A 24,602-nucleotide genomic window follows, 5' to 3' on the forward strand; every position below is an offset into this window, starting at 1 on the left:
TGTTACTATTGATTAAAAAAAAACCTTACACAAATTAAATTTAATCAAATTTAATTGAGCAAAGAATGATTCACGAAACAGGAACCCCCTGAACCAGATTAGGTAGATAGGGGCTCTAGAACAGTCACATGTTGGGAGAAGATTTATAGACAAACAAAGGGACGTGACATAAAGAAAATTGAAGTTAGGTATCAAAACAGCTGGGCTGGTTATATCTCGGGGTTTGCCTTATTCGATCTAGGTTTGAACAGTTGGCTGCCTTTGGCAGAAACTCAGTGATTGGCACAAGAGTAGGTTACAGTCTGTTTACACATTCAGTTAGGTTGCAGTTTACTATGTACAGAGAACACTTTAAAATATATAAAGAAGCAGCTTTAGACTAAACTTAAGACTATAAGCCCTCTAAAAACCAAAATAGTAAAAAAAAACTAAAACAGAGAAGTAGCTAATAGACAAAAAAGAAGATAAGGTAGAATTTGAACAATATACAGTTAATCTAAAAAGACAAACAGAAGAGGAGAAGAAAATAAGAACACACAAGACAGATAGAAAAACAAATAGCAATTTTGTGAATTTAAAGCCAGCTGTATTAATAATGACCTCAAAGGTTAACGGACTAAGCATCACAATCCTTCCCAAATTATCAGGTTGGATAAAAGTGAAAGCACCAGGAAATGGTGCCTACAGGAAACCTATATTAAATGAGAAGAAACAAATGGTATAGGCAAAATAAAAATAAAATGTACTGTTTTCTGGAGGTCAAAGATTCAGTGAACCATGATCATGTCACTGCACTCCAGCCTGGGCAACACAGTGAGACCCTGTCTCAAAAAAACAAATAAATACACACACACACATACACACACACACACACACACACACACACACAAACACACGTTTTCAGTTTGTTCAGATCCTTGAGAAAGACATTCTTGGGTTGTGAAAATATTATCTCCCAGCAGGGAGAGATCTAACTGAGGATATTTGCACAGAGCAGGAGCTCAGTTTGGTCTAGCAGTGGAAGTCAGAGCATTCCACTTCCATCTTTTTAAAAGATTTTTTAAACATCTTGTAACATCAACCATCTTGTTGACTTTGCTTTAAATAGCTAGTCGTTTTCAAAATACTAGAATAATATGATTCTAGTATTAATCAAATGAAAGCTAGAATATGCATATTATCAAGATACAAAGTATATTTCAGAGAAAGACTGTTACCAAGGTCATTTCTTATTCAAAATGAGTCAATTTATCAAAAACTCATAAAATTCGTAAACATTTATGTCTCAGCACTTCAACATACATGTAGCAAAACTGAGAGACCACAAGGAGAAATAGAAAATTCCATAATGATAGTAAGAAATTTCAACACCTCTATCTCAAAAATTGATAGAAAACAGGGACACAATGTCAGTGAGGATTATCGGGGCAAATACAAATTTTAAAAAAGAGGTTTAATTCTCCCTATTGAAATTAAGGGAAGAGATTCCTTGCCTCCTCTCTTTTCTTAGAGCATTTAAGCTAGTAAACTTATAATTTTAAGTTATTTGTCCTGTCTCTTTAAATGCATGTAAGTATTTATAAAAGCTAAATAAGCTTCTTGCCAAAGGCTGTGGCTTCCACTGCTAGACCACACTAAGCTCCCGTGCTGGGTAAATATCCTCAGCTAGATCTCTCCTTGCTTGGAGGTAATATTTTCACAACCAAGGAATGTCTTTCTCAAGGATCTGGAAACCACCTTTTAAAATGTAATCATCAGGAAGATGGGGCCCCTATCTCTTAGTTTTTGAGGGAGCTTAGTTTACCATAGGCACTCACCTCACTCAAAGTTGCAAAACTACATCTTATCTTAAAGATATGAATTAACTTTTCTTTTGGATAAAGCCAATTAGCTGAATTTAGGTTCAACTATGTGTGGCAAATGGTGCTGTCAAGTCTTCTTACACTGGACTTATTGTTTATCATGAGAACAGGTATGTAGTCGGTTGAAATAACTTTGATTCTTTAGTTACTAATCGTGTCAATATTAGTTTAATAAATGTGACAACTGTACTGTATTCTAATATAAGATGTTAGCAGCAGGAATATGAGGTATATAAAAAATCTCTGCAGTAATTTGCAATTATTCTATAAATTTATAAGTGATTTAAAATTAAAAGTTTATTTTTAAAAAGCTAAACATGAACCTCCCATATGATATAAGCATTCTACTCCTAGATAAGTTGATCAAGATAAATGAAAGCACATATTCATACTAAAATTTTATATACATTTCAGTAGCTTTATTTGAAATAGCTAGAAACTAAAAATTACCCAGATGTCCCTCAAGAAGTGACTAGATAAACAAAGTATTGTCTACCTGAGACAGCCAAGTAAAAAGGGCTCCCTGGAGAATCTCCAACTGGCCTGAGTACTGAAAAGATGGAGTGGGGCCTCAGGAAGTTTACAGGCCTCAGGAAGTTTACACCGTTTGCAGGAGGGAGGAGCCTGGCCCCTTTTGATCTCATGTAGTAATGTGGGATTCAATCTGTGAGATGGGGGCCTATTAGCAGGAACCTCTCTCAGTATGCTGTGTTGTTTTTCCTTTTTCCTTTTTGCTAAATAAATTCCATAAGCCCCTCACCCTTCAAAGTGTCTGAGAGCCTAATCTTTCCTGTTCGTTTGACAAGAACCTAGTTTTTAGCTGAGCTAAGAAGAAAGTCCTGCAACACTTTTGGAACCCAACGTGGGGCTTGAGAAAGGGTGAGTAAGATGCAAAACAAAAAATCATTTTTTCTTTCACTCTTAAGCACCTTTTCCCTCAAACTTCTGAGGGTGGATGAAACTGTGCCCCCACACCCTCTTGCTCCTGGGGGTTGGAAATGTTGGCCTCTGTCCAACCCAGCCTTTTCTTGGCCTTTTCCTTTTTTTTCAACATGGCCGATCAAGCAAGTGGTGGTTTCCTGCCACCTTCCCCTCCAAGCAGGGCTAGGATGCATGGCACAAGGGCCCCATGTGGCTGTTTAGTGTTCTCCAACTCCCATCCATGGAGTCTCCCCCTCCCCAGCCAGGAAGTCCAGCTCCATCCCACAGCAATTAAATGTCTCTCACTAATGGAGCTAATGGAGGAACTATTTGCATAATAATAAGAGGTTCTTCCCCCAGGCATCCTTTTATCTTCTCCACCTTGTCAGCAGTTAACTGTGAAAGAAGATTTTTCCTTTTAGAAGATGTTTAGCTGGGCCAGGAATGCTGGGGAACACTGTTTATGTTTTCTGTAGAGTTTTAATTGTGAGAAAGGATTTGTGAGGCTGATCTTAAACTGTAGCCAATCTAATGTGCTTTGTAGGTCTTTCTGTGTGGTCCATAGCAAACTTTGCTGCAGGCCACCATCTTGTTTTAAGTCCTTGGGAGTAAGACCTATAACCATGTGACAATATTTTGTTCTAGCCTCTGGCAGTTTACAATAGTGGCCTGCAATTCAATCCTAGCTTAGGGAATGAGTTCCTTCTGGTTTTTCTTTTCTTGGATCTTGTTTTTCTGGAAGAAGGTTTCTTCTCAGTTGACTGAATTATTTTTCTTGGTTCTACTTGCCATTTTTAATGCATGCATGAGAGAGGAGAGACCTCTATTTCCCTCATGAAATCCCATGAGGGATAAAGTTGCTATGTTAAGTTATTGTAAACACAGAGATAACTTAAAAGCACCAAAGGCTAGTCATCCAAATAGGAGATGAGCAAAAGAAAGTTCTTATGGGGACTGGGTTTTCTTCTACCTGTCTGTGTAGTTATTTATGTGTTGTGTGTGTAATATCTGTAAAAAGAGCTCTGATTAATTGATCTAAAGGAATATAAACATTTTGATCAAGTATTTTTTAAAGAGAAGATAAAGGCTGTGGTACCTTTCAGTTCATGTGATTTTAATCTTCGAGAAATAAAAACAGCCTTAAAAATTATTGGTAAAAAGCAGGTAGCATCAAAATATAAATAAGTGGGCTAAATTATGCAGGTCAGGTATTAGGTTGGCTAAACATTTTAAGGTTATAAACTGCTTTTTGTGTTTTGAGAACTATTCATCTTGGTAAGGCCTGGAAATATATGGAACTAACCACACCCTTAATTATACTGGAAGGAGTCAAACATTGGCTGCATCTAGAACACGATTAAAACAACTTACCAGGTTTTACATTAAGTTAAAAATAGCTAGGTGTTACCATTAGAATATGTAATTGAGAGTATATGAAAGATGTGTAAGGACAGTAAAATGTATTTTTAGTAAAAGAATGTAAGAAGGCATATAAATGTAAATTCTTGCCTAGGGTTAAAGGATTGTTTTAAAGTAGATAAGATAAAAAGCTAAAAGTTCAAACAAGTGGGGGAAGGATTGTTAAAATTAATCTGGCAAAAATTCTGTGTGTGAACATATTGACTATATTCTGTAAATGAACATATTGATTAAATTCACAAGGGTATTAGGTGGTTTTTCTGTAAATTGAGCATTACAATAAAAGCACAACAAGGTACTCTTAAGGCACTAATCTGATCTTTAGCAAAATTTGTAAAGAGTCATAAAAGGTTTTTGCTTTTGAAAGTTTCTGAGTCATCATTTTGGCAAAATAAGTAACATGGTAATTTGGAATTCTATTTCATAACATCAAGTGTTTTAAACCTCTAACATGTTTAGCAGGCTTTTCAAAATTAAATTTCAGTTTCAATATTGTTTTCCCTGATACCTCTCTTTTCAAGTGCTTCAGAAGGGTCCCTGAGTGTCCAGAAAAGAGAGGTAAACAGGATTATTTGACATGTTTAGGTATATGAGATTGCCAAAATGGTACTCAATCTTCTTTAGTCTATATCTTGGTAAATAATACTAATACATGTTCCAAAATTATAAAGAATTCCTAAAATTCTAATGTCTAAAGTATATTCTATCAATCATAATTAAAGTTATGTTAAGTTATTATAAACACAAGATAACCAAACTTGTTTGTCAATTGTGTTTCTACTGTAACTACCCTGGAAATTTTGTTATTAACAGAAAATTACTGTCTGTTTAATGCTTTTCAAAAGATGGTTCATAATAAGCTATAGAACAATTGACAGGTACACTCTAATACAGGTTTTTGATAACTTTGGAAATTGTGACATTAGAATAAAGGAAAGCTGTACAGGACTCATGAAGAGGTGAAATGTTCATAAATATTAAGCAAATCAAGAGCTAACTGAATGAACCCAGAAAGCTGAAGCAACATTTTTGACTTTTGCTTGAAATATTGTTTATCCTTGTTCTGTTTTTCAGAGTCCAGAAAACTTATTTTGAACTATTTATGTGAACAAAATTTGGAGCATGTTTGTTTCTCTGTGCCTGGTTCCTCTAGAATTTGAAAACTATCTGTGAGTATTCTTAACTGAGGGCAATATAGTTGTTTGCATCAGTGCAATAAGAATCCATTTTCTTTTGCAACAGGACACAATTGGAGAAACTAGTTGTTTTGCCAAGGCTTTGACTGGAAGGGTATGCTTCTCTTTAAGGAGTCAAGCTTGACTTGCAGAGCTGATGTAAAGCCCTTTGGGGAAACTGGTCTCATACACTTATCTACACAGTCCCTGTACAGAGTTTCTGATCTGTGGTCAGTAAAGAATGTCACTTTCTAACAGGCCCAAGAGCCCCAGGTTTATCTTGGAAACTTAAGAGGAGAGGATCACCAAACCCACGGGTATTTTAAAATACAAATGCATGGCTGGGCTTGGCTTTAAAAGGTCTTACATGAGATTCTTTGTGGAACAGAGTTCCAACAAAGTCAATCTAAAAGGCCCATCTAGAGATAGTTATTTTTGTTGCACTTTTTAGAAATAATCAGGCCAAGTATAAGACTAAAATATATTTTGAAAACAACTGAGTCCTGTCGTTATCTGTTTTTTAACAAAAATGAGGACTAGAGAGAGAGAAATTACATTATAAAACTTATACATTTATCATTAAATTCTAAATTAGGTAATTGTTTTTACATTTTTGCCTACATTTTTAGATGAACCCTACTTGTTCCTGTGAAGGAACCAACAATCTCTGGCTGCAGTTCAGAAAGAACAAAAGAGATGGGTAATGTAGAAAGCTGGATCAATATTCTAGTTCTGAGCAGTTATCCTGCAAATCCTGCCAGATAAAGGGAATAAGTAGAGTGTCCATTACCTGGAGGTTTCCTTTTTGGGAAAGTAAGACCAAGGAACTAACCAAAGCGCAAGCACCATGCACCCAAATCTTAGCAAACATAACTATAGCTACAAGTTATCTGGGTGGGCATGTCACGAGACATCCTTTTCTCTCCCTTGTTGGAGGAGGACTTAATTCCTAAGCTTCACCTTAGCATTTGGCTTATGCTAAGTAGTCCATGCAACCCCCACCTGAGACACATTTTTGTCTCAATCTCAGTTTTAAGCTTCAGGTCATAGCCCTATTAAAGAAAACCAGATCTCAGGGATCCAGAGGCCAACCATAATGAAAGTTAAAAGGCACAGTGCAGGTGAGTGTGGCTCTGTCCTGCTCATTAAGCCAAGATTCCTGTTTCACGGTTTCATGGATAAAGGTCGTGCTAGTATCCTTGGCATAAAGGAGGTCTAGGTAATTCAAGGTTACTGATATCAGGGGATCTAGGGCATACGTGGGTAAGAGTGGATACTCCCACCCCCAGGCCCTCCTGTTAACATGGGTGAGAGCTGCTTTGACACCCATGGGTGGCACCCTGTTGCTGTTGCCAAGACTTGGGGATACAAGGAGAGAGGAAAGAAGAAGGAATGCCTCCCTTTCCCTCTCTCATGTAACTTAGGTATTTGCTACCAAGAGAAAGGAAACAGGATGCCAGCTCCCTTCTTTCTAAGTGGGTATTCATCCTCAGTCTGGATCCCTTTTGAATGCATCCTGAACCCCTGGGACTCCTTTGAAAAAAAAAAGCCCCCCCCCCCCCTTTTTTCTTTCTTCTGTTGTATCTCCTCTTCCCTGACAGGTAATTGTGTTTCCATACTATAAGACACACTCCTCAGATGCACCATCCAAACTGAGAAGAATTAATCTCCCAAACTTTAAACTGGTTGGCTTAGGATTCGGCTCAGGGGAAGAGAACCCAGAAACCCAATATGCCAGCAAAAGGGTAAAAGTTTTCTTACCAGTAGGGCCTAAGGCCCCCCTCTCCCTGTGCAAACTGGTAAGAAGCCTTGGGATTTTTGAGCTCTTCATACCCTACCCCTATCCTTGTTTCATTTTGATACATGTTTTCTACTAATCCAGTTTGTCTCATCTCACTTTCAGCTCATCAGACTCAAAATGGTCATGCAACTGGAGCCTCAGTAGATGCTCCCTTTTGCTAAGAACCCGTGGATAGGCCTCTGAGGGAGATTTGACCGCTGTTTTCCCCAAAACAGCACCCCCTGTCAGCAGGAATCAGTTAAGATCAATCTTCAGCCTTACCTTTCTCCTTATTCTAATGGCAGTTGGATGTACTTCTTTAGGGGAGGAAATGAGACATCCAAGTAAAAAGGGCTCCCTGGAGAATCTTCAACTGGCCTGCACGCTGGGGGGCTTGGGTGGAGCCTCGGGAAGTTCACGCCATTTGCAGAAGGGAAGATCTTGGCCTCTCCGATCCTCTGTAGTAACCTGGGATTCAATCTGTGAGATGGGGACCTGTTAACAGGAACCTCTGTCATTTTGCTGTGTTGTTTTTCCCTTTTCCCCATTACATTCTGTAACCCCCTCATCCTTCTAAGTGTCTGTGAGCCTAATCTTTCCTGGTGGTGTGACAAGAACCAGGTTTTTAGTTGAACTAAAAAGAAAGTCCTGTAACACATTGATACAATGAAATGTAACTCAGTCACACAAAGGAATAAACTAGTGGTACATAAAACAGTATGAATAAAACTCAAAATAATTGTGCTGAGTAAGATTATTTAGTCAAAACCTATTACATACTGTCTGATTCTATTTTGGGGAAAATCTGGAAAACACAAAATAATCTCTAGTGACAAAATAGATCAGTAGATATCAGAGAATTTTTGATAGGGGTAGAAAGAAGAGGAACAGATTGCAAAAGAGCAAGAAATTTGATACGTAATGAATATGTTGTTTGTGGTAATGGTTTCACAGGTTTATAGATATATCAAACCTCATCAAACTACAACTGTTAAATACAAAAAATTCATTGTCAATTTTAACGAGCCTACAAAAGTGAAACAAAGGAACTGATAAAATTGAAAATCAGGAATGAAAAGACAAATGTATAAATAAGTGATAACTTTAACTCAACTACTAATTGCTTAGAATACAGCTTCATTCCTCCCAAATTTTTACTTCTTATATGCCTGCTATTTGGCCTAAATAGAATAAACAATTTGTGCCTACATGTTTGGACCCACATTTTAATTAGAATGACCACACAAAGGAATGATTTTCCACAAACATTTTTGAAATAAGGGTAACATTTTTCTATTCAATAAATACAATTATGTCTTTCCTAGGAACTTTCATTTAAGGTAGATTAGCATTCATAACCTGGCTGAAACCATTACAGTACTTACTTCTTCACTAAGACGTTTTATTTTTCTATTAAGATGCAAATATGTTATTTGGGAAAATAAGCACATTAAATCACTAGTAACCACTAGAGATGTGGTTCAATTAGCTCAATAGTCTCTCTCTATGAGGCTCAGTTGATGGTGTCAGAGTGGGTTGCTCCTCAGGACAAAGAAATAACTAACTTTATAAAATAAGATTACTCCAAGTATCTGGGTAAACAGCCATATGGGAGGCATTAGAGAACCTGATTACTAGTATAACTGATCTCAAGCCTGGCTGCTCACCACCTGAGAAGCTGAATACACAAGAGGTGAGGTGTGATGAAAGGAAAGCAACTTTATTGATCAAATGTCAGCAGTTGAGAAGATGGTCAGGTTAAGGCCTCTAATAAACCATCTCAAATTTTAGGCTAAGTGAGGGGTTTGAAGAAAGAAAACTTCGATTGAAAATGTAGGAGTGGGGAAGGGTGCAGGTTCTTATTTATTTATTTATTTATTTATTTATTTATTTATTTATTTATTATACTTTAAGTTCTAGGGTACATGTGCATAACGTGCAGGTTTGTTACATATGTATACTTGTGCCATGTTGGTGTGCTGCACCCAACAACTCGTCAGCACCCATCAATTCGTCATTTATATCAGGTATAACTCCCAATGCGATCCCTCCCCCCTCCCCTCTCCCCATGATAGGCCCCGATGTGTGATGTTCCCCTTCCCGAGTCCAAGTTATCTCATTGTTCAGTTCCCACCTATGAGTGAGAACATGCAGTGTTTGTTTTTCTGTTCTTGTGGTAGTTTTCTAAGAATGATGGTTTCCAGCTGCATCCATGTCCCTACAAAGGATTCAAACTCATCCTTTTTTATGGCTGCATAATGTTCCATGGTGTATATGTCCCACATTTTCTTAATCCAGTCTGTCACAGATGGACATTTGGGTTGATTCCAAGTCTTTGCTATTGTGAATAGTGCTGCAATAAACATACGTGTGCATGTGTCTTTATAGCAGCATGATTTATAATCCTTTGGGTATATACCCAGTAGTGGGATGGCTGGGTCATATGGTACATCTAGTTCTAGATCCTTGAGGAATCGCCATACTGTTTTCCATAATGGATGAACTAGATTACAATCCCACCAACAGTGTAAAAGTGTTCCTATTTCTCCACATCCTCTCCAGCACCTGTTGTTTCCTGACTTTTGAATGATTGCCATTCTAACTGGTGTGAGATGGTATCTCATTGTGGTTTTGATTTGCATTTCTCTGATGGCCAGTGATGATGAGCATTTTTTTCATGTGTCTGTTGGCTGTATGAATGTCTTCTTTTGAGAAATGTCTGTTCATATCCTTTGCCCACTTTTTGATGGGGTTGTTTGTTTTTTTCTTGTAAATTTGTTTGAGTTCTTTGTAGATTCTGGATATTAGCCCTTTGTCAGATGAGTAGATTGCAAAAATTTTCTCCCATTCTGTGGGTTGCCTGTTCACTCTGATGGTAGTTTCTTTTGCTGTGCAGAAGCTCTTTAGCTTAATTAGATCTCATTTGTCAACTTTGGCTTTTGCTGCCGTTGCTTTTGGTGTTTTAGACATGAAGTCCTTGCCCATGCCTATGTCCTGAATGGTACTACCTAGGTTTTCTTCTAGGGTTTTTATGATATTAGGTCGAACATTTAAGTCTCTAATCCGTCTTGAATTAATTTTCATATAAGGAGTAAGGAAAGGATCCAGTTTCAGCTTTCTACTTATGGCTAGCCAATTTTCCCAGCACCATTTATTAAATAGGGAATCCGTTCCCCATTGTTTGTTTTTGTCAGGTTTGTCAAAGATCAGATGGCTGTAGACGTGTGGTATTATTTCTGAGGACTCTGTTCTGTTTCATTGGTCTATATCTCTGTTTTGGTACTAGTACCATGCTGTTTTGGTTACTGTAGCCTTGTTGTATAGTTTGAAGTCAGGTAGTGTGATGCCTCCAGCTTTGTTCTTATGACTTAGGATTGTCTTGGCAATGCGGGCTCTTTTTTGGTTCCATATGAACTTTAAAGCAGTTTTTTCCAATTCTGTGAAGAAACTCAATGGTAGCTTGATGGGGATGGCATTGAATCTATAAATAACCTTGGGCAGTATGGCCATTTTCACGATATTGATTCTTCCTATCCATGAGCATGGTATGTTCTTCCATTTGTTAGTGTCCTCTTTTATTTCAGTGAGCAGTGGTTTGTAGTTCTCCTTGAAGAGGTCCTTTACATCCCTTGTAAGCTGGATTCCTAGGTATTTTATTCTCTTTGAAGCAATTGTGAATGGAAGTTCATTCATGATTTGGTTCTCTGTTTGTCTGTTACTGGTGTATAAGAATGCTTGTGATTTTTGCACATTAATTTTGTATCCTGAGACTTTGCTGAAGTTGCTTATCAGCTTAAGGTGATTTTGGGCTGAGACGATGGGGTTTTCTAAATATACAATCATGTCATCTGCAAACAGGGACAATTTGACTTCTTTTCCTAACTGAATACCCTTGATTTCTTTCTCTTGCCTGATTGCCCTAGCCAGAACTTCCAACACTATGTTGAATAGGAGTGGTGAGAGAGGGCATCCCTGTCTTGTGCCAGTTTTCAAAGGGAATTTTTCCAGGTTTTGCCCATTCAGTATGATATTGGCTGTGGGTTTGTCATAAATAGCTCTTATTATTTTGAGGTACGTTCCATCAATACCGAATTTATTGAGTGTTTTTAGCATGAAGGGCTGTTGAATTTTGTCAAAAACCTTTTCTGCATCTATTGAGATAATCATGTGGTTCTTGTCTTTGGTTCTGTTTATATGCTGGATTACGTTTATTGATTTGCAAATGTTGAACCAGACTTGCATCCCAGGGATGATGCCCACTTGATCATGGTGGATAAGCTTTTTGATGTGCTGCTGAATCTGGTTTGCCAGTATTTTATTGAGGATTTTTGCATCAATGTTCATCAGGGATATTGGTCTAAAATTTTCTTTTTTTGTTGTGTCTCTGCCAGGCTTTGGTATCACGATGATATTGGCCTCATAAAATGAGTTAGGGAGGATTCCTTCTTTTTCAATTGATTGGAATAGTTTCAGAAGGAATGGTACCAGCTCCTCCTTGTACCTCTGGTAGAATTCAGCTGTGAATCCATCTGGTCCTGGACTTTTTTTGGTGGGTAGGCTATTAATTATTGCCTCAATTTCAGAGCCTGCTATTGGTCTATTCAGGGATTCAACTTCTTCCTGGTTTAGTCTTGGAAGAGTTTAAGTGTCCAGGAAATTATCCATTTCTTCTAGATTTTCTAGTTGATTTGCGTAGAGGTGTTTAGAGTATTCTCTGATGGTAGTTTGTATTTCTGTGGGGTCGGTGGTGATATTCCCTTTATCATTTTTTTATTGCATCTATTTGATTCTTCTCTCTTTTCTTCCTTATTAGTCTTGCTAGTGGTCTGTCAATTTTGTCGATTTTTTCATAAAACCAACTCCTGGATTCATTGATTTTTTGGAGGGTTTTTTGTGTCTCTGTCTCCTTCAGTTCTGCTCTGATCTTAGTTATTTCTTGCCTTCTGCTAGCTTTTGAATGTGTTTGCTCTTGCTTCTCCAGTTCTTTTAATTGTGATGTTAGAGTGTCCATTTTAGATCCTTCCAGCTTTCTCTTATGGGCATTTAGTGCTATAAATTTCCCTCTACACACTGCTTTAAATGTGTCCCAGAGATTGTGGTATGTTGTATCTTTGTTCTCATTGGTTTCAAAGAACATCTTTATTTCTGCCTTCATTTCGTTATGTATCCAGTAGTCATTCAGGAGCAGGTTGTTCAGTTTCCATGTAGTTGAGTGGTTTTGATTGAGTTTCTTAGTCCTGAGTTCTAGTTTGATTGCACTGTGGTCTGAGAGACAGTTTGTTATAATTTCTGTTCTTTTACATTTGCTAAGGGGTGCTTTACTTCCAATTATGTGGTCAATTTTGGAATAAGTGCGATGTGGTGCTGAGAAGAATGTATATTCTGTTGATTTGGGGTGGAGAGTTCTATAGATGTCTATTAGGTCCGCTTGGAGGGTGCAGGTTCTATATGTCTTGTCCTGATGGCTATCTTGAGTTATTATTAATGTTGGATGCAGACTGGTGCCATCTAAACAATGGCTGGGTTGTACATTAACCACCTTAAGTTTATCCCTAGATGGGGAAGAATTCTGCAGCTGAGTCTCCAGGCCTGGTTTATTTCAGGAATAGCCCCTGCAATCTCCAAGCAAGCATATATTTAGATAAGTTAGCACAGTGCAAGAGAGTATTTGGTAGAAAGGGAGGGAAACAGGGTTTCAAAGTACATTTTGAGGCTAAGACCAGAGACAAGAAAAATATTTTAAAATGCATTCTGAAGCTAGGCCAATTGGTAACACCAGGAAAGAACAAAAGAATGAGGAATTAATCATAGTCATAATCCTAACTAAAGATTACTTGTCCTTGGTCTGAAATTGCTTTTGCTATTTAGACTCATAGGCATATTTATACATAGAAGTATTTTCATTCTTAGTCCTTTTAAAAGTATACATTTTTTTGAGTGTGGAATTTTTAGCCATCCAAAAGCGTATTGGTTATTTTAAATCTTCAAAGTTTACATAAGTGACATTAATTTTTGTTCTTCTACCTATGAATACAAATGGTCTTGTTGTCAAGCTGGAAAGCAGGAAATATTCTGGCAATTTTATGTTATGTAGCTAACAAAATCTTCTCATGACATATTAGATTTTAGATAATACCATCAATCATTCATTCAGTCAATATATTTATGGAATGCTTATTAAGCTCCAAGCCTAAGTTAATAATGAAGAAACAAATTTATGAGCCATACAGATTAGATTTCAACCATTGTTTGATTTGAAGGTGTGTAATATTGACATTTTAATCACATATTAGGCCTGCTCACAAAAAAAACATTAAAAATATCTGTCATTGATGTATGAGATATGTTATGTTCTATTTTATTTTATATATTAAACTAATGTATTTGATAGGGGAAAATATAGTCTCTGACCACCAGGTCTACAAAAAGTGACAGAAGCAGTGAGGAATAAAACCTCTAGCAAAGTAAATACATGATTCATAAAGGTAAAGGTAATTGGATAATTGGTTCTGGTTTAGTTTTTCTACCTCATCCGTCTGCTCTTAACTCTGGAATGAGAAACTATGTTCTGAAAAGCTTAACAATTAGTTTGTGAGGAGGGATTTACATCTCATTGGTGACTCTTGGGCAATCTTCCTGCTAAATGTGGATGTATTTTCAGAGAGATAGACAAGATGGATAGAAATCTCTGAAACCAATAAGATCATGAGTAAATTTCAGTTGATGGCAATATGGGAATTTATTTTAAAGTAAATTCAAAGTTTTAAAAAATTACCAAGTATTGATTTATGACAGTATGTGCTAGACTTAATTAGCAGCTTTATTAATATGCAATTGAATAAGCTGAATCACTTAAGGTAGCATATTTTATTTGAAGAAAAAAGGAAAATAATTTGATGTCAGCAATGGCAGATAAAGTATAGGGTACAATCCTCATTAATACGTACCAATTAAGATACTAAGAATATTAAGAATAAAGATTGGAGGGAGACTAGGAAAACATGCATGCATTTACATATACACATGGAAATGCATTTTCATATTATAAGGGCAAATACAAATTAAAAACAGGAGACATTCTCTCTGGAAAATAAGGGAAAAGATTCCACTTCCTCTCTCATTCTTAGAGCATTTACTTTAGAAAACATAATTTTGTGGGCGGGCGCGGTGGCTCACGCCTGTAATTCCAGCATTTTGGGAGGCTGAGGCAGGCGGATCACGAGGTCAGGAGATCGAGACCATCCTGGCTAACATGGTGAAACCCCGTCTCTACTAAAAATATGAAAAAATTAGCCGGGCATGGTGGCGGGCGCCTGTGGTCCCAGCTGCTGGGGGAGCTGAGGCAGGAGAATGGCGTGAACCCGGGAGGTAGAGCTTGCAGTGAGCCGAGATAGTGCCACTGCACTCCAGCCTGGGTGACAGAGCAAGACTCCGTCTTAAACAAACGAAACAAACAAACAAACAAACAAAACATAATTTCATATACTTTCTTCTCCTTCAAATGTACACAATCCCTTTTGGTCGCTAAATAGAAGATTTATCAGATTTATTATCCAAGAATGTGTTTCTCAGGAACCTGGGAGACAATTTCTTTGAAATATAAACATCAAAGATAATACTATCCCTATCTCCTAATTTCTGTGGGACAGTAGGAACGTAACTTAGGCAGAAAGCTTGTTCCAAGTTGCAAAACTACCTTGTTACAAAGATATGAGAAGTTTGTTTCTCCTCTGGATAAACCCAATTAACTAACACATATGGTCACCCCAATTACCACCAAATAAATTTGGATGAACTATATGTGATAAATGCTGTTATCAAGTCCTGTTACCTGAGGACTAGTTATCGTTTATGTTGAAAACATGTATGTGATGGGTTTTATCTGATTGGCTATACAAAAAGATGAGATTTCTTTTGTTTTTGCAGTCTTTTAGCAGGTTGTCTTTGATGTAACACATACTGATTTAATGCTTTTTTAATAATAAAAGTGTTTTCTTTTCTGCCTTTGTGGAGAGGATTTATGGGTTGACAAGAAAGTTTTATGTTTCCCCAAAAATATGCATATACACATGCATTTACCAACGTGTATGTATATGTACATATAAATGTTTATGTATGGGCATATATATGTATATATGTATGTGCATGTATATTTTTATGTGTGTGTGCATGCTTATCACCCAAATTTTGCTGTCATCACAACTATTTAATACAGATATTTCTATTTTCTAAACATTTAAAATTCTGGTTAAATTGTGAGAATGAATTCTAGCTAAATTTTACTTTTATCTTACAAAAACTGTGACTAAGAACAATATTTTTTGTATTCCTGAAGCATTATATTAATTACCAAAAACTAAATATATAGGGTGTGCAATGCTATCTTAAAGTCAGACATTCTTTCCTCACCTTCTTTATGTCTAGTGATAAGTTCGTTATAGGCATTCTTCATTTCCATTACAGTGTTTTTATATGTTGCAATTCTTTTTTTATATTTTCTTAGAATTTTCATCTCTATGCTTACATTACCTTTCTGTTCTTGTGTGCTGTCTACTGTATTCCTTAGAGACTTTAACATATTACTCATCATTATCTTAAAATCTCAAGTGAATAATTCCAACATCCCTATCTTATCTGAGTCTAGTTTGATACTTGCTTTGTGTTTTCAAAGTGTGTTTTTGGCCTTTTGGTATACATTAGTAACTTTTTCATGACAGCCAAAGATGTACCAGGTAAAAGAAACTGTGATTAACAGTCCTTTAGCATTGTGGTGGTAAGATGTGGTAGGAGGGAACACATTCTACAGTCCTATGATTAGGTCTCATTCTTTTAGTGAGTCTGAATCTCTGCGTTGTAAATTTTACAAGTGCGTCTCAGTCCCATTTCCCCATTCACTCCATTGTCCCTTAGCTGGAGCATCTTGGCTAGAGTGGGCTGAATTTAGATGTTTCCTTTCCCTTGCATGAAAAGCTAAAGCAAGCTTTTAAAGCAGGACATTTTTCTTCCTCTGGGACAGTAAGGCTCTGATAAAAAACCCCAATAGTTAGGCTCTAGTAAAATAGTTTCTTTTAAGGACAGGTATTACTAAGAAGAAGTGAATATTGTGGCATAAATCAAAATGATTTGTTTTCTCCTCCCACTATGGGAAGCCTGAGGGGATTTTTCTCCAATATTCACTGTGATAACTTGCTCAAGCTCCTGGAGGTAAGACTCACAAAAGCATGGGGACCCCTTATGATTGACCCTTCCCCCATAGTTCTTAACTCTTAGATACGTTCATACTGACCTCCAGCAGTTCAGCAATGATAGTTTAAGGGTTTTTTAACAGCTTTATTGAGGTATAATTAACATATAGTCAATAAAATACACATACTGAAAGTGCTTTAATTGATAAGCTTTGATATTTTATATACCCATGAAGGCATCACGACAGAGTAATGAACAAAATCAGCACCGTTGAATGTTTCCTTGTGGTCCTTTGTATTTAGTACAACTGCATCTTCAGTGCCTAAATGAGTACTGGGAACACAGGGAATGTTCCATAAATATTTTTGCATGTATAAATAATGAAGGAATGTGCCATTTTGCTAGTAAACCATACCTGTCTGTTTCTCACATGTCTAGCTATATAATATTCCAATTAGTAAAACTGTATATTTGGGCACTTATTCTCTACAGTTGCTATAAGGCACATTTACCTAAATGTACTTATAAAGACAAAAATAAATTATATTGTTACATAAATCTACTTACACCCATTGTAGCTAAGGCACAGAGTTGAAGTAAATAGATACAAAGTAAAATGACCTGTACTTTATTAATTTGGAAAGGGAAGATAAATATATCATGAAAATTTAAAATTAATGTTGTGTTTCTTACAACTAATTCTAATATATTTTCACTTATATGAGAAAATACCGACAGTAGGAACTTATTTCCCCCAAGAACATGAGTTCTGAAATTCTGTCCACTTTAAATTAGCACTGAAAATATTTCTAAACTAATACTGTTATCGAAATTGATTGCTATTACTAATGTATCTTTTGTAGAGATTCTTGAGATCATAAAATGAAGACAAAATAATTACAAAAATGTAAAAACAAGGCAGAGTACAAAGGACACTATTATCTTCCAAGATACTTAGTTTATAATTTCTTTAAATTTAAAAATTTCCTTAGCCATATCTTTAAATCTCATGGCTTATTCCTAAATCTATCTCTATTCCATAAATATATATCTATCAAGCTCTATTGTCTGACAATCATACCAGTACCTGCCACTTCTCATATTCTCCATATACTTGTGTTAATGAGGCTTACTTTCTCTTCAACTTTCAGTAATTTCCTCTATGACTTTCTTCCAAATTATACTAAATATTTTTCTTATACTAGCTCAAGGTCAGCATACTTTTTTTTGGTAAAAGGCCAGATAGTTGACAATCTCTGCCATATAGTAGAAACTAAATCAATAGTTGTTAAAGCAGTTAATGATTGGATGACTTGTACCTCTGCTATCAGCCAGGCACTTAATTTTTCAAATCCTTGACATCTACATTTGAGCAAGGTAAGGATAAAATAAAATTACTTCTAAGATAAAATCAAGGAATTCTTTCAATAATTGTATAAATGGTAGAGACATTAGTCCTTTACATGGACTGTTATAAAAAGGCCTTTTAAAAGAATGTCGTTGTTGTATAGAATGAGAGAAGACAACATTTCAAAATGACAATTTCTTGATTTTCATTAAGCTCATGAGGCACTCATTCAACTTTTTCACCTTTTCAATTTGCTTCAAATGCCTAATGACCATAGAATGGTCAATGTTGAGTTCTGAGGCAACTTCTCGTGTAGTCGTAAGAGGATCAACTTCAATAATTGCTCTCAACTGGTTGTTGTCAACTTCCAATGTCAGCCACTACACTCCTCATCTTTAAGGCTCTCGTCTTCTTTGTAAAACTTCTTGAACCACCGCTGCACTGCACTATATGTTCATTAGCAGATCCTGGGTCGAATGCATTGTCGATGTTGCAATTCGTCTCTGCTGCTTTGTGACCCATTTTGAACTCAAGAAAATCACTGGAATTTGCTTTTCATCTAATGTCATTTCCATAGTCTAAAGTAAATATAAAATAAACAGCAAGTAATAAGTCATTAGCAAAAGAACATAAAGTGAGAAGTGCACATTAAAAAGATGTTTAACATAACCACATTTATTTAAGAATGTATTCCAGTATTAAATGGCAAATTTCAACAATGCAAAAACCACAATTATGTTTGCACCGGCCTAATATTTTGAGTTAATTGAAGTAACTCAATTATCTGAGTTACCTCAGGATATACCTTTTGGCTGTGTTCCTCACCTAAATCTCATCTTGAATTGTAATAATCCCCACAGGTCAAGGGTGAGACCAGGTGGAGATAATTGAATCATGGGGACGGTTTCCACCATGCTGTTCTTGTGATAGTGAGTGAGTTCTCGTGAGATCTCATGGTTTTATCAGGGGCTTCCCACTTCACTCAGCACTCATTCGCTTTCCTGCCATGCTGTGGAGAGGTGACTTTTGCCATGATTGTAAATTCCCTGAGGCCTCTCCAGCCACGAAGAACGGTAAGTCAATTAAACCTCTTTTCTTTATAAATTACCCAGTCTTGGGTATTTCTTCGTAGCAGTGTGAGAACAGACTAATATGCAAGCTATCTTAAGAAATGATACAGATTGATCCCATTTTTACCTAGTCACACAATTGTAATATCTTGAAAAACTATGGTACAATATCACAACCTGAATATTGACATTGATGCAGTCAAGACAGAACATTTCAATCAATGTGTAAGTCTTCTCTGTTGCTTTTTTGTGTCTCTGGAGTTTTTACACTGACTGATGCATGGGTAATACTTGTTTAATAAAATGAATTTGGAAGTGTCTCTCCTCTTCCATTTTCTGGAAAAGATTGTGTAGAATTGCTATTATTAAAAAAAGATAAAATTCTCTAGTGAAATAATTTTGGCTGGACGATTTTTGTTAGGGGAGAGGCTAAATTATAAATTAAAATGCCTTAATACTTATATGAGTATTCAAATTATCTATTTCATTTTAGGTAAATTACTATAGTTTTTTTAAAAAGATTGGTATATTATATCTAAGTATCAAATTTATTTATGTAGAGTTGTGCCTTGATTTCTTATTTACCCTTTGAGGTTGGCAGTGTCTATGGTTATATATCTTACACTCATTATATGAGCAACTTTTCTTTTTTTTTATATTGTTAGAGATTTGTCAATGTTGTTGATCCTTTCAAATCATCAGTAATATGTTTCAATTATTTTCTCTATTTTGCTCTTTTAAATTTTGTTGCTTTCTGCTTTAATCTTTGCTATTTATTTCCTTCTGCTTGTTTTTGTTGTTGTTGTTGTTTTTTGTGCTTCCTTTATGCATTTTAATGTGGGAGTTTAGATTATTGACTTGGAATTTTTGCTTCTCTTCTATCGTGCTCATTTCATGCTATAAATGTCCATTTCAGCATTACTTTAACCTTGTCTCACACATTTTGATATGTTAGCTTTTCCTTTTTGTTACTTTCAGTGCATTTTAACATTTTCTTTAAGACTATCTTTTTGATCAATGGAATATTGATCAAATATTAAATATCAAATATATCAAATATTCTATATTTGATATATAAAATATCAAATATAGAAGTATGCAATTTACTTTCCAAATGTTTGGAGATTTTCAGGCTATGTAGGCCGTGTGGTATAGCCTATTGCTCCTAGGCTACAAACCTATACAGCATGTTACTGTACTAAGTACTATAAGTATTTGTGTATCTAGAGATATCTAAATGTAGAAAATGTACCATAAAAATACAGTATAAAAGATAAAAATTGGTGCACCTCTAAAAGGTACTTACCATAAATGTAACTTACAGGACTGGAAGTTGCTCTGGGTGAGTTGGTGAGTGAGTGGTGAGCGAATGTCAGGGTCTAAGGCATTACTGTACACTACTACAGACTTTATAAACACTCTATACTTAGGCTGCACTAAATTTATAAAAAGATTTGTCTGCAATAATAAATTAACCTTAGTTTACTTTCATATTTTACTTTATGAAATTTTTATTTTTAAACTTTTTTGTGATAATGCTTAGCTTAAAACACACATTATTCAGCTGTACAAAAAATTTCCTATTTAATTTTCTTATTCTATAAGCATATTTCTACTTCAAAATGTGTTTATTTTATTTTAATTTTTACTCTTTCAGCTTTTTGTTAAAAGCTAAGACGCAAGCACATACATTAGCCTAGGCCTACAGGGGGTCAGGATCATCTGTATCACCATCTTCAACCTCCACATCTTGTCCTACTGGACAGTCTTCAGGGGCAGTAGCATACATGGAGTTGTCATATCCTATGATAACAATACCTTCTTCTGGAATACCTCCTGAATGACCTGCCTAAGGCTATTAAACTTTTCTTTTTTTTTTAACAAGTAGAAGGAGTACATTCTTATATAATGATAAACAGTATAGTAAATAAGCCAGTAAGATAGTTATTTCTTATCAGTTTCAAGTGTTATGTAGTGTACATAACTATATGGGTGATACTTTTATACAACTGGGAGTAAAGTAGGTTGTTTATACCAGCATCACCAACAAACGTGTTTAATGCATTGCACTATGATGTTATGATGGCTACAATACCACTAGGTGACAGGAATTTTTAGTTCCATTATAATCTTATGGGACCAGTGTCCCATACATAATTTGTCATAATTTATATGTAGTTTGTCATAATCAACTGGTTTGATATTTTCCCAATGTAAAATATACATTGTACAAATATTACCTCCTTTTATGTCCTTCTACTTACCTTATTTATCATATAATTGCCTTAAATATTTTCTTTATATTATAAAATAATAATAATAAAACATGTGGTACCACTTATTTCTGGCCCTCATGGTTTATGATAAATCCAATGCCGTTTGAATTTTTTCTAGATAAGATATCATTCCTCTCACTGTTTTCAAGCTATTTTCTCTGTATTTAGTTTCACAAGTGTGACTGTAATATGTCTTGCAGTGATTTTATTCTGTTTATCTGGTTTAAAAGAAAGCTTCTTAAATCTGCAGGTTTCTAATATACTTCCTCTAGGTCCATGAGGTTCTGTTCATTTCTTTTTGCAGTCTATTTTCTGCCTGTTGCTCTGATTGAGTAATTTCTGTTTTCCTATCTTCACTTATTTACTATTTTGTAGCCTCCATTCTGCTGCTCACACCTTTTGTTGAGTGTTTCATTTTGGTTAGTGTCTTTTTCAGTTTTGAAATTTCCATTTGGTTCTTCCTGATGTCATATTTCTCTATTGAGACAATATTTTATTGCTAAAAGTTTGTTTTTTAATTTATTTCCAGCATGTGCATATTTGCTTGTTGTAGCGTTTTTATGATGGCTGCTTGCCATAGTCTTAATGTCTGTGGTCCCCCAAAATTCATGTGTTGAATGGATGGCTGATAGTATTTAGAGGTGGAGCCTTTGGAAGGTGGTTAGATCACGCGTTTGGAGTGCACGTGATGAGATTAGGGCCATTATAAAAGAGACCCCAGTGAACTGCCTTGCCCATTCTATTGTGTATGATGCAGTGTGCAGGTGCCATTTAGTAGGAATAGAACATTTCCAAACACTGAATCTTTCAGTGTCATGATCTTGGACTTTGCAGCCTCCAGAATTATTAGAAGTAAACGTTTGTTGGTTAGAAGCCACTATAGCAATCTGAACGGACTATGGTACTGCTTTAAAATCATTGTCTGATAATTCTAACATCTCTTTCTTATCTACATTTTGGTGTCTTTTTCTAGTCAATTCACAATTTTCTTTGTTTCTAGTATGAGAGATAATTTTGTATTCTGGATATTATGTTATAAAACTCTGCAACATATCCAAAACATTTGGTATTATTTGTTTTTCTCTGACACTGTTGTAACAAAGGAAGTGGGAGAGTGCCACTTTATTATTGCTAGGTGTGGGATAAAAGTCCGGGTTTCCCACTCAGCCTCTGTTGACACCAGTTGGGGTAAGGGGCTTTTTATTATTCAGTGCCGGAATGGGAGTTCTGGCTTCCCACTAGACCTCCATGGATAATATCCTGACTGTGATGGGTAGGAATAACTTGTTAGTTCTCTTCATATGGTCTTGTTGAGACCACGGGCATTGTCCTTGTTACTGCTTGATGGTGGAAGGCTCTGGCTCCCTACTAGGTCTCCTCTGAAACCCACCCAGCATAAAAGTAGAGGGGCACCCTCTTACTGCTGGATGCGGGTAGAAATCCAGGTTCCCCACATGGTCTTCACTGCATAGCCTTGTTACTGCCATGTAAAGCTGAAAATTCAAGCTTCCTAATTAGTCCCTCTCCTACCAAACCCCAGTGAGAAAGTAGGCAACCTATAGCCTGATGAGGGTCCAAGTTCAAGGTCCCCACTTGTCCTTTGCAGGCATTGGAAGGGTGGGGTCACATTTTTCTCTATGGCCTTGGAAAGGTGTATAGAAAATATCTAAAATGTTCCTATCTTGCTAGATTGCCCCTTCCCTGGTCCTTTAGGGCTTTTGTGGGTTGTTTTGTTACAATGTTTTGGGAATTCTTCAGGTCTGTGTCTGGACTATATGTGGCAAAATAAAAACCCAGGAAACTCCCCGCTGTGTTGTTTCTTAGGTCCCATAGACCTTTGCTGTCAGCCTTCTTCCTGACTTTCAGAGCCTTACTATGTTTGTTTTGTATATAATGTGCAGGGTTTTTGGTTTTACTTAGCATTGATGTTTGAGAAATCTATTTCTACTTTCTTGCAATGGAAGTTGATTGCTTTCTCTTTAAATAAAATGTTACTAATGTATAGATGTTTTTATATATGTTCTGAATTACTTAAATGCACTTGCTCTTTACACTAATGTTAACCTTTTTACAAACTCCAGATTCCTTTGTGGGTGTGCAGGTGTGTGTGTGTATGTGGGCATGCTGATGAGAAATCAAATCCAAATTTCTGACAAAATGATATGCTGCTGTCCAAAGACTGTTGGATTTATTAAAAAGTATACTTTATTTTAATTATAAGTGCACTAACATCTCAACTTTTCAAATAATACTAAACTGATGATTGGAGAAATGTCTCTTTGGGCAATATTCCTTTCAGACTGGGAGTTGGAGTAATCTGAGTAAACTTTTTTCTATTAAGTTCATTTTCACACTTTTCCTATTCTCTTTATGATGTAGAAACTCCATCATAAGGAACTTGTTTATTTGCTAGGTAATTGGATGCATCAGTTGGTACAAGGATATTGTCATTTATCTTTTAAGGAATCAGTATATGGCTTATAGTGCTTTTCATAAGGAAATGCGCTGAATACTTTTTGTTGTTACAGGTTTGTGATGTTTTCAATATTTCATGCTAGAAAATTTCATTGGTTATGTTTTTGATTTACAATTCTAATTAAAATACATGTTTCCTGGGGTCTTTGTAAAGTTACTTGGTTAAAAAAATAGACATATGATCAATCTTTGAGTAAAGCTAGTTTGTCAAAGGTGACATGTCTATGCAATAATTAGTGGCTTTATCATTTGATCATTAATTCATTCAAAAAGGCATTTACTGAATAGCAGGTATGCACTCACCATTAAGTTAAATATGAATAATTTATTAGGAATTAGAAGTAAGTATTCCCACTGTTCAAATATACAAAGTGATCCACGACACCTTAAACGACATGGGAAATGACATCTGCCTAACCACAAGGTGTTAGGTTTTATATATTTATTTAAGTATGCACCCAGATAGTAAGTAAATGCTTGTTATGAAGTTTGATTTCAATTACTTTCTAAAAGGTGAAGTTAATTTTTCTTTTCTCTCTGCCATATTTCTCATTTAAAAGAACACTGTTCTGACTTTACTGTTTACATGATTTTTAAGTGAAACAATGCTGCTATTGGCTTTTTCTCAAAACATGCTTTGACATGTTTGTTATGTGATGATGTTAATGGATAATACAATATGGTCTGATTTAATAACAAATATTTGTTGGTTCTTTTTATATATCGATCATTTTGCTAAATTCATTGATGTGTTTTCTCACCTAATTCTTGGAACCACTCCATAATATAGGACAATCTTATCTCAGTTTTACAGAACATACAGCAGGTATCCATAGATTAAGCAAATTTACCAATGTTAAACAGCTTATAACTATTTTGAAGTTATAATCCTTGTTTGTTTTATCCCAAAGTCTAATTGTTTGATACCATAATATAGTGTCTAACCGTCAATCTAAAGGATTAACACAGGACTATGCTAAGGCAGTTTCAAAATATTCACTCCAAAATGGGAATAAAGTTCTGGGATATTAGACACAGTTATAGTTTGTCCTTCAGCACAGGTTAGAGTCTAATTTACCATGGGTCATGT

The sequence above is a fragment of the Rhinopithecus roxellana genome, chromosome 16, assembly GCF_007565055.1.
Source record: "Rhinopithecus roxellana isolate Shanxi Qingling chromosome 16, ASM756505v1, whole genome shotgun sequence".
Taxonomy (NCBI): domain Eukaryota; kingdom Metazoa; phylum Chordata; class Mammalia; order Primates; family Cercopithecidae; genus Rhinopithecus; species Rhinopithecus roxellana.